Source organism: Anarhichas minor, unplaced genomic scaffold (assembly GCF_050575085.1).
Source record: "Anarhichas minor isolate MPS153535 unplaced genomic scaffold, ASM5057508v1 ptg000020l, whole genome shotgun sequence".
In the NCBI taxonomy this organism is placed as follows: Eukaryota; Metazoa; Chordata; class Actinopteri; order Perciformes; family Anarhichadidae; genus Anarhichas; species Anarhichas minor.
In genome coordinates, this window is record NW_027466466.1 from 4199636 (window position 1) to 4216734 (window position 17099).

A 17099-nucleotide genomic window follows, 5' to 3' on the forward strand; every position below is an offset into this window, starting at 1 on the left:
GCAGTGGGCTGCCCGGGGAGTAGTTAGGGGTTCAGTGTCTTGCTCAGGGACACTTCGACGCAGGACACGTAGCAGCCAAGGATCGAACCGCCGACCTTGCGGTTACCGGACGACCCGCTCTACCCAGTGAGCCACGGCCACCCCCATCTTCTGCTCCGTGGTTGATCGACAGGCTGTGGCATTGAATATGCCAGCCTTGAAACCTGGTCTTTTTTTTAATGCTTCTCCCTCAGTGAATAGGAAAGAGTCGAGTAGTATGAGATTAGTGGCAGAATGTATTAAACTGAATCAGAGGCCAGATGGGATGGAGTTGAATTGGATAATAGGCGTTTGAATGGAAGCTTATGTCTGTGTTTTGGATCTGAAGGATCTCTCTTCAAGGGGCCATTTGAACTCCGTTAATCTGCCCGAGAGTTTCTCCTTTTTATCACAGTGGCTGATCTCCACCTGGAAGCCATTGTAGAGGGCGGCATTCATCGCCCATTCATCCTTTCTTTTCTTTTTTTATCTGTAGTACTACGTTTCTGATGGCAGTACACTGCTGCTATCAATTATTCTGGATTTCCAAGGCGCTAAGCACATACTTAAAGGACTGAGCATGACACAACCACCGTGAATGGCATTCTCTACTGTGTGTTTGTTCAGCCGAGTCAATCATTTTCTACGTAGCAAATGGTTTTTCTTGGCAAGTTACCATCGCCAGCTGATTCTGTGTTCTTTGATGCTCTTCCATCACACACACACACACACACACACACACACACACACATCAAACAGCTTATATTACATAATATTTCTGCACCTAGCTGTTAACTGAGGATACAGAGGTTGATGAAACATTTTTTACAGATGTAAACAAGCTGGCGTCTCATTTAGCAATATTAAATCATGTCTTTCATTCCTTCCATTTGTCACATTATTCTCACTGCTCGCTTCACATAGTTCTTCAAGGAAACATCATTGTTTTCTTGGATCAGTTTATGGGGCTGTGGATCAGGATATAGTTACCTCAAATCTCTTATTTCTCATCTTCCTTTTTAAAGAAGTTGGATTACTGTGTGGCAGTTTTTAAGTTTTTTGATGTTTTAACTTATTATTTCTTAAATCATCTTTGAAGAAAACTACAGACTGTGGTGCAGAAACTACTCTGGTATCCACATGCTGAGCTGTGACACTTGACTTCTCCAGACACACGGCTGTGTTCTTATATTCCTGCGAGATAGTGAAGAAGCTTCCTTGTAACAAATGCAATAAGTACATGACATCATTGTACTCGCCCTCTGCAGGGCACTGCCAACTGAACTACGTCGTAAAACTTCTATTCTGTGTCCTACACCCCACATTCCTGCATCCCACTTAATTAAAGAATCCAATGTCCGTGTCCTACACTCTGTTTTAGTCTTTATCACACCTTGATGTTTGTATCAGCATTTATTTGTGCATGTGTAACATATTTGTTTATATTTGTAGCCACAGATCAGCTGTTTTTCAACAGGGACTATTTTTTTTTTTATCACCCGCTACATCACAGCACAGCATTGCAACAAAATGTAGCTAATACTGGCAACAAAAATCTAGTCTGGTTCTACATTTTCAACGGAAATGATGATGAAGAGCTGCTGGATTTTTTTCATTTAAAAAAAAAAAAACTCTTCGGGCTCTTCTCCCTCAGTAAGAGGCCCTTCTGCTTCACTGAGTGCCGGGCCCTTCTCCTTCAGAGCTCCTCTCCTTTTTTAGTGGCAGGCCAAGCCACATCAGGGAATGTGAACGAGCCCGTCTTCAAGTACGGACTCAAGATCCATCACTTCAGTTAGTTAAACCTTTATCACAATCAGCTGGCTTTAATGAGGCGGTATACTCTTACGTCTGTTTATCTTGTTATCTATGCGTTTGTTTTTTCTTGTTTTACTGTTGTAAAGGCTGCAGAGAGCACGCTGTTAAATGCACTTCGAATTCCAGTGAACTTTGTGTGGGTGTGTTGTTGGGGGGGGGAGGGGGGTGTGGTATTGATTTACACCTGCATACTTGGCAGTCCAGACTAGCTGGGAGGAGTCCCACGCACAATACTGCATGAAAGTTAAACTGATACATGGCTTAATATTGCGGTTATAACTGTTATTACCTGCTCGACAAAAGATGCCGGCAGCTGTGCAGCACCGTGCCAACTGTGTCGAGGCCCAGGGTGACAGGAAACTGGAATCGGAAGAGAGGAATACACACGTGCAAATAAATGTGTTTTTTATTTGTGCGCATCTTTTGTCTCCTCAAACCGCCGCCCGCTCCCGTCGACACGTGGAAATGATACACAAAGGAATTCACCTTTCTGCCTCTTTTGAGAGGATGAAGGCAGCTATGAATTAGAGTTGCATACCAGGCAGGCTTATCCTGTTCTTTTGGCTGTTACCACACACACACACACACACAGCACACACACAGCTTGCAACTTCAGATAAAAACAGTGTTGGATTTCCCTCCAAAGTCCAGTTAAAAAACAGAAAATCAAAGCAAGTCCTAATACAAAATGGAAACCAAAGCCTGCAGATGTTTCTCAATAGCGATCAGAGATATATATATATATTTTTAGACCATGTCGAGTGCTTCCTCGCTGTCGTTCTTAAAGGGGATTTAACCATTCAGTTCAACCACAGAAAATTAAAGTTCATCACATCAGAGAACAATCAATATTTTAAACAACATTTGAGCACGTCGATGTAGGCATTTAAAAGGAGCCTGCATAACATCTGTCCTGTACTAGCTGAAGTGAACACGCACTCTAGAATAACAGGAAGCAGAAGATGCTCATGCGTTGCCATTATAGTTCATCAAGATAGCAGTTTTTGGCTGTACACTGCTGTCACATCTTCAACATAGTGTTTCCATTTATTGAGCCGTCTCCCACATGTAAACCTTTTAACAGTTTTGTTTCTAAACGGAAATTAGCAGCAGGAGATGCCCTGAGCAAGAGAAGCTTTGTGCGCTGTGGGCCTTCATCTTAGCGGAGCAACAGACTACAATCCCAGATATTTTAGGAATGCCACACAAACCTCAGCTGATGGAGCAATAATGATTTGATACGACTGAAAGGAAACTATTTCCTGATGAGTTTGCTTCGGATGCTAAAAAAGAGTTGTCGTGCCGGTAAAGTGAGAGAAAGTTCTGTCTGATCACATTAAGCACCTTACATTGCAGTGAGCTAATATGTTAGTTTTGGCCTGTTGCCTTTTTTCTCCCTTGTGACATGGAGGTTTTGGAAGAGGGCAAAAAAGGTCTGACATGTTTCTTTTTTTTAAATTCTGAGATGATGAAACTCTCGCTTTGTGGACGTTTGATTAACAAAGGCGGTTGGATTTTTTAACACCGTAGTGGGATGTCTGTGTAAGGTAGGGCCGGGTATACCAATACCAGTACAAGTATTGGCGATACCAATGGAGTACTTCATTCGACGTCCATCATGTGAATGGTAGCTGTGTGTACGTCCCACTGGCTCGCTAGTAAAACTGTTAGCTCTGTCAGCACCGTTGCGGTTGTTAGCGCTGTTTGCGCTGCTAGCTGCTAGCCGCTAGCCGCCGGCTCAGACATCCGCATGTTCAGAGCCACGTGCAGGCAATATATCCCGGCTGTTTGTGTTTTAGCTGCTGCGGCGGTGGGCCAATCAAACGCAACATTAAAACAGAGAGCGCTTGCTGCGAGAAGAAACAAATAGTCGTATAGTAGTATAATAGTATATACTTCTTACATACATTCTTGACTGGCCCAGCCAGAGCCCTGACCTAAACCCAATTGAGCATCTCTGGAGAGACCTGAAAATGGCTGTCCACCAACGTTCACCATCCAACCTGACGGAACTGGAGAGGATCTGCAAGGAAGAATGGCAGAGGATCCCCAAATCCAGGTGTGAAAAACTTGTTGCATCATTCCCAAGAAGACTCATGGCTGTACTAGCTCAAAAGGGTGCTTCTATTCAATACTGAGCAAAGGGTCTGAATACTTATGACCATGTGATATTTCAGTTTTTCTTTTTTAATAAATTTGCAAAAATTTCTACATTTCTGTTTTTTTCTGTCGAGATGGGGTGCTGAGTGTACATTAATGAGAAATAAAATGAACTTTTTTGATTTTAGCAAATGGCTGCAATGAAACAAAGAGTGAAAAATTTAAAGGGGTCTGAATACTTTCCGTACCCACTGTATTTTTTTCTAGATCTTGGCACGAAGAGAGCGATTGCAGGTATAGTTTGACCTGTAAAACCACTTGGTACTGGGTTATTTTGGTCGATATATTTTTTCTTTTTAAAGGTATCAATTGCCGATACCCAGCCCTACTGTAAACATGAGCACATTGAAAGTAGAAGTGTTGAAAAGTCAATAAATGAAGAGCTGTTTAGATAGAGCTTTTTATAAATCTTGAAAAACTAGCTTTGTAAAAAATCTGCACTGTATACCCATTTAACATACAGTAGTCAGTATACTACAATAAAGTATTTGGAAATATATATTTCTTTTGGTATTTCCTATCAGACTGACCGTTAGCTGCTGCATCTGGTATGAATTCATACCATGATTTACTGCGGTAGGTCTTGGGCGAGCTGTCCAAACATTAACATTATTATCTAGGAAACGCTGCTAATATGCTGCTAATATGCTTCCCGTCAAATGGGACGGTTGGACTTTGAAGACCACACATTACTGAAATGTTTATATTTAAATCAGGGTAAAGTTGGGGAGTAGTTGAGTTATTCAAATCCCATTTCTTCTTCAGCAGACCAAGATGCACCAGATGTGTTCAGGTGGCGTTCGTCCATTGCTATCGGCTTTATTTAATACACCCAGAAGTATAACTCTCAATTATGTCATCCTCCACATTCCCTTTTATCTTCTGTATGTCTTGATTTATGATGGCTAATCTTAGGCTGAAGAAATTCACCTGAAGTTCATTGCCCTGTAGCATTCCAACGTCATGTGGCTGACACCCTTAGCTTAGGCCCCTTCTCACTAACCTGAAGGAGTCACCAGACCAGTTTTCCGCTTTATTATTTAGGTCATATGTCTTTAAGGACTGTTGCCACAGACACCCAGCTTTGTAGTGCTGCGAGCACACAACTGCGCGCTGCTTTCATCCATGGGCGTCATTGTGTTGCCTCATCCGGTGATGGACGGTGACTTGACAGACATTTTTGTGGTTAAAGATCTACGAGATTGCCACTTTAAGGCTTAGTCTTAGTCCTTTTTTTCTAAGATTTTGTATTTTTTCTGTTATTTGTCTATGACCTTTTTATAGGACATAGCTTTCTATTGATATCGTTGTTGTTTGCAGGTTATTTGTCGGTAGCGGATTGATCTAAGGTTAGCATGGGTTTGGTGTTCCAAAGCAGTGAGGCTCGGACTGGGTCTTTGTAAACGTGTACAAAAACACGAGCAATTCGCACAAGCATTGGTGAATACGCCGTCCTGCTAGAGGAAGTCTTATTTCCTGTATTGATACAGTTATACATGCTTTAAAGCTGCACTCAATAAAGCTGCATCAATATTGTATCACTTTCATATAGTCTACTAATATGGAATCCTGGTATGAGTGATACGAAACCACAAAAGAGATTTGTGAAAATGATTGTGATCCACAAAGATGTGACTATGCTAACCACACTACACACACACACACACACACAGTACTATAACTTAGATTGTGACATCATATAATACCACATGATGATGATGTATGAAGAAAGAAAAGAAGAGTCTGCTGTTTAATCACCGGTCACTATAGACTGGCATTAGATGGGGTGTGGTATCGCCAAGATGCAGCAGCGATTTATCTAAAAATAATTCACATTGGCTGTAATAAATGATACATCAAAGACCAGCGTCTACGAATCTGAATTGAGCCATTGTGTTGATGTCTCACACTTTTCTCTAATTTGACATTCTTGGAAAATGAACCGAATTATGAGGTCGCAAAAACGAGTCTCATTGAGCTTTTATAACCTTTTTATCACACTAGGGATATGTCAACAGCGACATAGCTACAGGCTGCGCTGTGTTTTGATTTATTTTGTTGCTGCATCAAATGTGCAAGCTTCTGGCAGAAGAAGAGAGGTAGAGAGAAAAAAGAGAGGAAGTTATCGGTGTGGTGGGAGCAGTGGGAGGAAACGGGCAAGGTGTAAACGGAAAGACGGTGCGTGGGAGCGAAGGGAGTATATCGATGAATATCCGAATCAGTGAGGCAGCTAGAGAGTTAAACCAGAGGAAGGAAGGCAGAGGAAGAGCTCTGGACCTGGGGGGGGGGGGGGGGGGGGGGGGGTTCTCTGGAGGAGTGCCGACCGTAAGCTGCCGTGTTTAGCTGCTGGGAGGAAAATGGAGTAAAAGGTCAGTGGCAGCTGCCAATGCTGCTGGGTATCTTATTCTTTATCTTTGTTAGTTATTTCCGGCAAGTGTGTTTATTCCTCGGAGGTTCCACCAAACGGCAGCTGGAAGTCAATGTCAGTGATCTCTTTCTTTTAAATTGTATGTGTTCATAGGTCAGTTTACCATGGATATGAATATGATATGTACAACATGGTATTCATTCTAGGAAGGATATTGCGATGTCAAATGCTAAGTAAGAATATACAGAGCGGTCGTAATAACGAGGCAATAATATGCAGAAGAGACAATTTGTTTTTTCTTCGCTTGTTGACGTTTTGTTTTTAATAACAAGTCGTAAACATGTGCTTCATGAGTAATGTGTGACTCATGACAGGATGTGCCAGCAAAAGAATTTAGCGTACTCCAATGCCCATGTTCTGTTACGATTACTTTGTTCTGCATCTTAGAATAAACAAACAGGGTTCACCAAAACCATACCGGACGAGATACGGGACAATAAAATATTAATAAATATATATATATTTTTTATTTCTGGTGGTACTAAGTAAGCCGTTTTGGAGTCTCCTATGAATTAGGCCTAATTGATTGAGCAACCAATAGCCTGACAAGAAAAGCAGTTTTTTAATTTACGTGACGCTGTACCTACTAACTTGAGAAAATACATGTTGGGCCCCTTTAAAAAAAAAAAATAAGTTATCTTTGTCTACAGTATCTATACCCCGCTCATAGCAGCCATGACCAGAGCCTGGAGGTGTCCTATCCAGCCAATGAGGTCCATGGCCTCCTTTATGTATACTGTGCTATTCAGGGTTACTGTGCTGGACTTCCTTCAGTCACCGTGTCACTACAGGGCCTCTCTTAGTCCACAGGTCTGGTGAGTGGGAGACTGACCCCCTCCCAAATCATTACCTGTGTGGACTTTGCCATTCTGTAAACAGCAATGTAAATGTAAGCAATGAATCATTACATGTTTCCAGTGGTTACTTGTTTGTGGCGTTAATGATAAGACCTCCTCAGAAGATACCATTACATTTTCAAGCAAACGATACCAACATTTATAGAAACAGATGAGCTCCAGTCGATTTGTTTCATCGGGTAATGCACAGTGTTTAATGTGCAGATAAGTGTGTTTGTCTTAAAATGGAGATTTTGGGTGTGACTTTGTAGAAAACCAGCATTTTGTCTTTTCCGTATTTGATTATCCTTTCCCGTATTTGGAGCAGGTCAATAGAGTGTACTAGTTGAGAGTGTTATATACTTTATGTTGTGTTCCCCTCATGAAAAGAGGACACACACACACACACAGAGACCACACAGAGACTCTGTCCTGACAGCTGGATGAACGCTCAGGCAGCACGACGGTCCCCTTTCCCTTCGGTTGCTAACGAGCCGGAGCAGGAAGCAGAGGGAATCTTTAGAGGAAACAACTTCTAATTTATCTTAATGTTGTCAGCACATATTTAGCTTGGAGTTCAGCGAGTGTTGGTGTGTGTGTGCGCTCTAGCCATATTTTGTGCGACGGGGACGTTTCTCAGTGGAAGTAGTAGGTGGCCTTCCAGAGGAGGGACGAGGTCATGTTTTCATTTTACATTTTGAGACTTTTATTTCCCCTACAATCATAGGAAGGGGACTTATTTTTTGAAGTGCGGCGTCCCGTGGTGTGGCATTGTGACATAAGGCATCTGATCTGAATGAATGAAGCGCTGGCAGTGAACACGAGGAATAATACGAACAGCTGGACTTTGACTGTAATCAGAAAAATATGTGCATTTTTTGCAGCTTTTCATAAATGCCTCAAAAGTACAAGTAACAGCATCCGTGGTAACAATGGGGGAAAAATGGCATTTAAGCCGTTATTGTGATGACTCATTATCAGCCTGTGTGTGTGTGTGTGTGTGTGTGTGTGTGTGTGTGTGTGTGTGTGTGTGTGTGTGTGTGTGTGTGTGTGTGTGTGTGTGTGTGTGTGTGTGTGTGTGTGTGTGTGTGTGTGTGTGTGTGTGTGTGTGTGTGTGTGTGTGTGTGGCTCAGTTGCACACGCAGCTAACCCCTAACCCGTAGCTGGACACACATTTTAAGTCTGCACGGCATGAACACCAGTCAATCAGCTGGTGTCCCTTTTTGTCCTTATTTGATTTCTAGGTCATGTATTGATCACCCATGACGAGTGAGCCTCAGCTCATCTGACATTTCTCCCCGTCCCGTCGAGCTATCGATCCGGTTTGGAGACGTTACATTCAGCATAATTAAAGACGGTGTAAACATATACTCCAAACACACAGGTAGGGCTGCACGCAGCACAGTACACTCTCCCCTGGTTGGACATCTGCCCAGAACACTTGTCTGTCTCTCAGTGTGTGTACTCCGTGCGCGGGACATTACAGCCTCGGCCCTTAAGCCGTCACAATTAAGCTGTCAGGAGCAGCGCCGGGCGGATCACGTCACGCCCTCGGGGCCCAGAATGACCTCCTGCCACACGCATCCATCACGAAGCAACGGCTGGAAACAATGAAGATTTCCCCGACTATCGCGTTTAGAAACAATTTTGTGCAAAATGTGACATTTTGGCTCTAGAAGAAAGGCCATGTAGAGTGTAATGGAGATAATTACTCATAATTGTCTTCCCTTTTATTCTTACTTGCTTGCCTCCTTTGTTTTCTTACACTTGCATTTCTTCAAACATGTGTACTTGCGATCTTTCTAACTACGTTTCTTGTTTCCTTGCTTCCCCCCCCCTTTCGGCTTCTTATTTTTTCCTCCTTCACCCCTTCAATCCCTCTCTATTTCACGTTATTTCATTCCTCAGTTCCCGCCTTATTTTCATTACTCCATTCCTTTCTTTACAAGCTCCCCTCTGTCTCTCCCTCTCGCTCCTCCCTCTCCCGTCTCTCCTGCTGTCGGTCTGCCAGCAGCTCCGACGGTCTGTTCGTTTTCATCCTCTGCTTGAAAAACAAGGTCTAAAGTTCAGAGCTGCTGTTGTGGTCCGGCGGCAGGAGAGGGAACACAAAAGGGGGGCCGGGTCGAAGCGGATTTGAATATCATCTTAAATAGATGGAATTTTAATCGAATCCGACATTTCAATTTCGGTGCACTTGTGGGTTAGAGGAACAAAACAGATTGATTACTCATACTTTTAGGGTTTATTGTCAAACAGCAGTTATCAGCCTCCAAAGTGGAAACTGGTTTGATAAGGGAATTTAAAAAAAAGTCTTCTCTGATGTTTGTATGTACAGTATACACGAGTGTGCATATGCATGTCAGACACCTTGTCCTGTGATTGTAACGCATTCAGATGAAGCTACACTGACTAGGCTGGAGGAAATAGACACTAGGAGAGGAGTCAGTGAAGGTGATGTTCAAGGGGATAGGGAGCACAAATCAAGTGCATTCTGACACGATATGTGGCCTAAAGCCTATGCTGTGAATATAACCGTTATTTGTGTGTGTGTGTGTGTGTGTGTGCGCACTGTTTTTCTTGGTGCTTTTAATCTGATTAGTGAGGGAGGTGCAGTATATTTTGACGGACTGGTCGTTTTCATGCTCCCGCCTCCTGCCACTGCTCACTGTACACCCACAGTGCTTGTGTATGCGCATGTGATTCAATGTCCTTAACATATCATTCGTTTGCACAGCTGGGCTGTTCCCACATCGGAATCTGTGCCGGTTTAAAACGTGTGTGTGTGTGTGTGTGTCTCCACCTGCACCATTAATGGAGAGAAAGAGAGAGAGCCGGGGTGGCCACCTGCATTTCTCCCAGCTCAGCTTTCTTCAGCCCCTGTTATTATGGTGCCTTTATAAAACACACACACACAGACTTATTTGTAGATACTCTGGCACACTATACAGGCAATTAGCGGCTCCTTCAGCACTTTTCCTGCTGATGTGTGTGAAGGAGATACAGACCTGTTCTTGTTTTGCTGTGAGTGTGTGTGTGTGTGTGTGAGTGTGTGTTCAGTGTGGCTATTTTTTGGAGGAAAAAAACGACAGATCAGCACCTGAAGTTAGTCAGTATTTGTAGCTAATGCACACTGTGTCACATTAGAGTATGTGGGGGATGTTAATAATTCAATGATCATTGATCACTGACGGTTAACAATCCGACAGACTGAAAGTATATCACTGTGAAAATCTTAATGTGCAGATGCTCCGACATTATCAGAGCGTTTTGAAGAGGAGATAATTGATCACTTCATAATGACATTCTTGTCAAAGATAAATGAATCCTGTAATTACACTATCAGTGTGCTAATAACAGCAGCTGATTGTGCTAAGATATGCGACTTTGCTGCTGCAGCTGCAGTTATCGACCGGTCACCTCACAAAAGTTCTCAAAACGACCATAAATTGAGGAAATTGTACTTAAAAAATGTGCATTTTCAGCATGTAGCACCTTCAGAATGTTTTCAACCATCCGGACATTTTACAGAGCGCTGATTCTGAAACGGCTCACAAAGTCGGTATATCACTTTCTGGATAACTACAGAGATATTTCTCTGTAGTTATTCCTGAATGGATCAGAAAACAAACATACAGCATCATCTCTTTGGTTTGAAACATGTTGTGTAGATGGAATCGATCACAAAGGGTTTGATCACATGTGGACAGATGTCTACTTAACCAAATTGGTAGAAAGCAAAGGCCACTCAATTCGCTATTGTGTGTGTGCATGTGTCAGGGGGGTGCGCCGTGTTCCGACCAATCCCATCCGTCCCTCTGTGTAGCATACTCTTGCAGCCAATTGGGACCTTCCATTAGTTCAAAAAACACAAATACACATACAGGCTCAGACCCCCCCTTCCTTTTAATGTCCTCAGGCTCATTTGTCGGCTGTGCAGGCATCTGTTTGGATAAAGTCTGAGCTCTCCATGTTGTACTGTACTGAAGCCCAGTGTGGCATATTGATATTGACATTCATGTCGTGCATCGCTGCCTCCCGGATCACTTTACATTATGCAATGATGTGTCATAGCTTCAAATTCACTTTCATTATTTTGGCATGAATATCTGCATGTTTCCACACATTCTTTACACTTTTGCTTTCAGTCTTTATTATGTCTGTAAAAATATCGCCCGGTTTATTTAGTTGTCTGCGGTGGCTTTTCAGTTGCATAGACACTCACAGCTTTAGCACATACACACATTTGGCAGTTTATCAGGTTGACGAGCTGAAACGAATGCGGTCAAATACAGCATTCGTGCAATCCGTTCTGCCTTTATGAAGGTGAAAACGAGGATGTTGTTTGTTGAACAGAGAGGTGTTTCTGTTATTCATGAACATAATAGGAACTCGCGGATTGTTCCACTAAATCCAAATATGACTATTACGTTCAGCCTGAGATTAGAGGGATTTGGGACATACCAGTGGATTCTTTGTAATCTGTCGGGTACCAACTCGGAGAGTAAAAAACAAACAAGAAAAAACCTTCTGGCTTTGATCTTTGTGTCCCACATTGTGGTTTGGTCCAAAAGTAGGTTGTTTGGGTGCCTTTTTAAACAGGATGTCACTCATCTCACCGTCTAGATGCGTAAACAAGTCCAACCCGAAGATGACCGAGCCAGAATTCTCTGTGTTACATTACCGTTAGGAGACACAAGAAGCATCTGTTTGGTTTTCCGAGCGGTGGGATTTATTTTTTTTGAAGTGTGTGTGTGTGTGTGTGTGTGAGGCTCTGGCCCTGCTGCCCGCTTTTGTTGCATTGTACTGGACTGTGGAGTTTATGGCGGTTAGCTGTTCGTGAGGCCCACAGCGGGGCAGCTGGTGGTAAAAGTAGGCCAATGCGCCCTGTTGTGCCTCCTATAGAGTGAACCCCTCTATACGTGGCCGGTGCATATTCTATGGTACCCTCCTATACTGGGCCTTATGCAGGACCGGGCTGTGCTGGGTTACTGCTGAGCTTTGAAGAGAAACTATGTGAAAGCAGAGAGTCCCTCGGCCTGACATTCCCATAAAGTACAGCCCATCTGAGGGAGCAAAGAGGAAGAATAGACTCCTTCCTCTTCCTCTTCCTCTCCGCTTCTAAATGTCAACAGTAAAATCTAATCAATTTAAGTACAGTGCAGTCGGAATCAAATTTGGAGATCTTAAGCAGAGATATATTTGCGGTTGTCATTCCAGCGCTCTGAAATGCCAAATATCTGCAGTCGGAGCAGAGAACAAAAGTCAACTCCTTTTTATTGTAAGCAGACGACGGGGTCCTCTTGCAGACAATGGCGGCACTTTATTGATCCCTGCAGGGAAATTGTCCTGTCTCTTGCCTCCTCCACAGGGAGGTCGGAGGTCAGGGTCACCAGCTCCGCAGCTGGGAGGGGTCGTAGTACGTCAGGGCAGTGTTGACGCTCGCTGGTATGGTGGTGTGAACCGGGGCCCTCCGTTTAGGGACGATCTTTTTAACCTTTTTTTGTGCTTCCCTGTCGCCAAGTTCAAACCACTTCAGCAGCACTTAGCCGCTTTGTCAACATGCGATCTGAAAGCTGGGAAAGGCTCCAGCTCAACCGTGCATTCATGATACGAGGGTTTAAAGACACTGACAAAGAAGCTTTAGCGCGTTTTAACCATCCCACTAGGCTGGGCATTTCTTTATTATTTTAGTATTTGAATTAGCAATGCAACTTCAACGCTTTTTCCTCCTCAACAAAATCCACAAGGATCCGTTTTGCCGGCCTGTGGTTTCCTGTAAACAAGCACATTGGGGTCAAGGCCACCAGATGCTCGTTAATTATCAGGCTCGGTCTCAGTGTTGTATTGACAAAATGCTCAATCGCGGTGTTGATATTTGATACTGCCTAGGGTTGATCAATACATTGAGTCCACCTCGCGCTCAATTTAACAGAAAGCCTCACACGCACACAGAAGCAGGGAGTCCCAGCCCACCTGGAGTTTATTGCACAATGGAGAGCACATACTAATTCTTATTAAGACGTGGTCCGCCGTCCTCCTCCCCAGTCAGGTGGTCTTGATGTTTTTAGCGGTTCGTGGGCTGTGTAGGTTCTGCAAACTGGAACATGAGATTTACGAGAGGAGGGAAGCCAAACAAACGCAGCACGGTAGTTTGACTGGCCCCCAAGAGGCACAGAGGAGGTGAAGGAGAAAAGAGCAGCAGACACAAAGTCCCAAGAGAGCCACATGAAGCTTTTGAAGGAGGTACAACTCTTTCTGCTCTGCTGTTAACCGGCCTGTGGTGGGATTTGTCTATGTTGACTACCATGGAGGTGGGTTTGAGTACTTTGCCAGGTGTTTATATTTCCGTGTCTCTGTCTGTGGACAGATTTTGTCACCGCGATAGCATTGCGACCGTTCAGATAGTGCTGGGCGGTATGACCAAAAATGTGTATCACGGTATTTTTTAAGATTCTGGCGGTTTCACGGTATATCACTGTATTTCTTTGGCTTACTCTACTGTCAGGAGTACATAGAATATAAAAACATTTTAATGTCATCATGTATAAAGGCTTTGCTTACTATAGGGTGTGCTCGTTTGTTCGTATAATGTTGGGATAGCAGTTTGGCTGAAGTATTGTCGCCCCGCTAAGATGTACCTTGAATCCAGTGTTTTAATCATTGCTCTGAGCCCGTCTTTCTCGACTGTCTGTAGTGGGACCATGTCCTTTCATAGATGGGTCGTTATTGCGTTCATAATGTTGCTCCACCACTTGCTTTTCTTGTCATATGCAGTGCCTCGAGCTAATGCCTCTTCAAGCGATATCTGAACCTTTGGCTTCACTGATTCACTCGCGCTAAAGTTACTGGTCGTCTGCCTGGAATCCGATGACCGTAACCGCATACACTCTTGGTATTCCAACACATGTTTTCTGCTGAGGTGACGGCGTAAGTTATTACCACCAGCGGCAACTACAGTGGCTCGACAAACGTTGCAATATATAGTCTTTTGGACGTCGGATTTTTTAAAACCGACTTCCAAACAGCAGACACAGCTCCTCTCTTGGGCACAGACTCTATCGGTGCATCTCCGGTCTGTCTTTGTTCATCCTGCATCGCTCTGTTCTGTTCTTTAATGTAACGTTACTGTAGCAACGGAGCCTCTCCCAGCTGCTAGCAGACTGTTGTGCTACCAGGCTAGCTAGCGAGCTGTACCCAGCATGCCGTTCGGCGGTGTCATTTTATAAATGTACAATTATTAGTGTTACAAATTGTTTATGTGTCACAAACTGTTGTGTCGTGATGTTTTGCCCTATTAAAGAGCGGTAGTTGTGGGTTATTAATTGTTGTGTTATGAAGTTATAACCATGATTAGGGGTCCCTCTCAATACACTCTAATCAACTAGCTCCGCCCAAAACGCCCATAGAGGCGAACAATATATTTTGCTGCCCGTTGAAGAGTGACAGCAGTTGTTTCGTCTATGCACCGGTATGACGGTGTGTGAAAAATGAATATAATACGGGAAATTAAAACCGATATATACCGCCCAGCACTACGTTCAGGATGCAGTCACGAAACTTTACAGGTGTGTGGTTGAAATTAAAATGATTGTCAAGTTTAAAGAAGGGTGTGGTTGAGCAAGGGTGCAGGAAGTAGAGGGGGAGGAGGTAGGAGGGGGTCATTGTTTCCTTTATTTGACAGATGACAAATGGGGGAGAAAGACCGAGGGGGGTGACATGCAACAAAGGACGTTGCGGTTAAATGGAACGTGCTGCAACCACTCGGCTAACAAGATGCTCCCTTTTTTTATCTCTTTAATTATCAACGTTCTCATGCACTGTTGTAGATATTTGGTGTGTTTTTTTCCCCTCATAACTTTGACTTTTGTAATCTCGTGCTTGTTGACCATTATTTGCAGTTTTCCAGGCACTGAAAGCAAAGTTAAATCCTCCTTTTATTATTGTCATTAATGTGAAGTGGGAAAGTGGAGATCTTATTCAGTTTTCAAGTATATGATGCGTTGCATGATTCATTGAAGAACCCCCAAAAAAACATGTTTTTACGATGCGTCCCATCAATAAACTTTACAGGTGTACCGGAGCATTGTATTGGCCATTACAGGCTGGTCCTACTGTGTAATGGCTGTAATTGTGTTTGAGAGTGCACTGCTGAACAGGCCTGGCTGTATGTTTGATGCATTTTCTGAATTACATACTCATTTGTGTGGAAACAAAAACAAACTATTCTCCCTCCGTCGGTAATGCCAACCGTCCTTCAGTGAATGTTTCTTTGGCACTCTGCGTGGTGATGGGGTCTCTACTGGTCTCGCCTCACGGGACCCAGTGTTTACATCCTATGAGGGGGTTCATGAATTTTAACACGATGAAATGGCACTCGGCTGTCTCGCTGCTTGGGTGAGGGGAAAGAACATCAGCATCAGCGAAAAAACAGACAGAGCGGGCTCTGCTGTAATCCGGCCTGATTATCCCTCTCACTAAATGTTTCATCTGTTGACATTGGATGGCACTTGTAGCCGACTCTGCATAGCTCTCAGAAGCAACATGGACAAAATGTGTTTACAGCTAAAGAGGATGGAGAGTGAGATTAGTGAAAAGGGAGGGAGAGAGGAACGGCAAAGGGAAATGGAAAGAGGAGAGAGGAGGAGAGATGAAACGGAGATATTTGGGATGGGAGGATTGGCAACGATGCAGGGACTGCATTTGACATGGGCACGAGGCTTTCAATGGACGCTTTATTGACCTAGAAATAGTTGCGATAAATGATATTGTAATTTTAAGACCATTTCATGGCACTGGTATAATGATAATGTAAAAGCATAATAATTCAATACACCCTTTAAGAATATATTGGAATGTCAAAAGAAATATTTAAATATCTTTGATAAAACATAATGAAATGGAACCACACAACCAAAACAATAAATAAAATGGACTCTCTGGCTCTGTTAAAGTTCAAACTGATGCTCCTGAGCTGATGTCTTTCAGGACTAAAAATGAGGAGTGTTTAATGCCTTTGTTATGGTTTCAGTTAGTTGATTCCAAATGTTGTACTAAGATCCAGACTGTTCCATTCTACTCTCTTGTAGCAGTGTGCACAGACACACCCTCAGGACACCACTTTGAAGGGAGCATTCATCTTGTGCGTTTCATTTAGTCAGAGTTGGTAAAACTCTTGACAGTTTGCAACAGTCTGTTCTCGGTGTTCAGTCTTTCGCAACACTATTGACACAGCATTGGATTTTGTTATTGTGTCAACACCAGCAAGGACTGTAGGGGCAGTGAGCGATGGGAGCACAAGGCTGTAACGGGGGATACGAGGTGAACAGTGGAGGGCTAGCTCGACCACAACAACAACAATGACACAGCTCCACATCTATATTGAAAACAAACCACCCCGTGACAGTCAGCTGACTAACCATGACCCCAGGGAGTCAAGGAGGAAGATAATGTGTGGAGGGGCTCTTCTGTCATGTAGGGACCCAAAAATCAACACACTCTATATCCTGCAATGCAAATGCAACACTATGGCATAGAGTCCTTGTTCAATTCTCACAGTGCATTAACCAGATAGGATTGTTTGGCTGTTTGAATATGGATAAGTACCTCATAAAATTCCACTTCAAGTCAGTATATTACTTACAATAGATGGTGGTCGGCACACCCCCGGAGAGACAGGAGTACCAGCACGGGAGCAAAGCATTGGACTTAACATCAATCGCGGTTTAAGTGTACGCTGTATAAGAATATTTGAATATTAAAATAGGATATTATCACCAAAATAGAATGTTGCCATCAGGCATCCCTTTCTGAAGGGAACTGAAAAACATTCAAAGCCACTACTC

At 43.4% G+C, this 17099-nt stretch overlaps 1 protein-coding gene across 2 annotated transcripts in view; it reads left to right on the plus strand.

Moving 5' to 3' along the window:
• LOC142954445 (vitamin D3 receptor A) overlaps window positions 1–17099 on the plus strand; it is an 85525-nt gene that overhangs the window by 37404 nt on the left and 31022 nt on the right. The gene's annotated exons all lie outside the window — the stretch shown is intronic.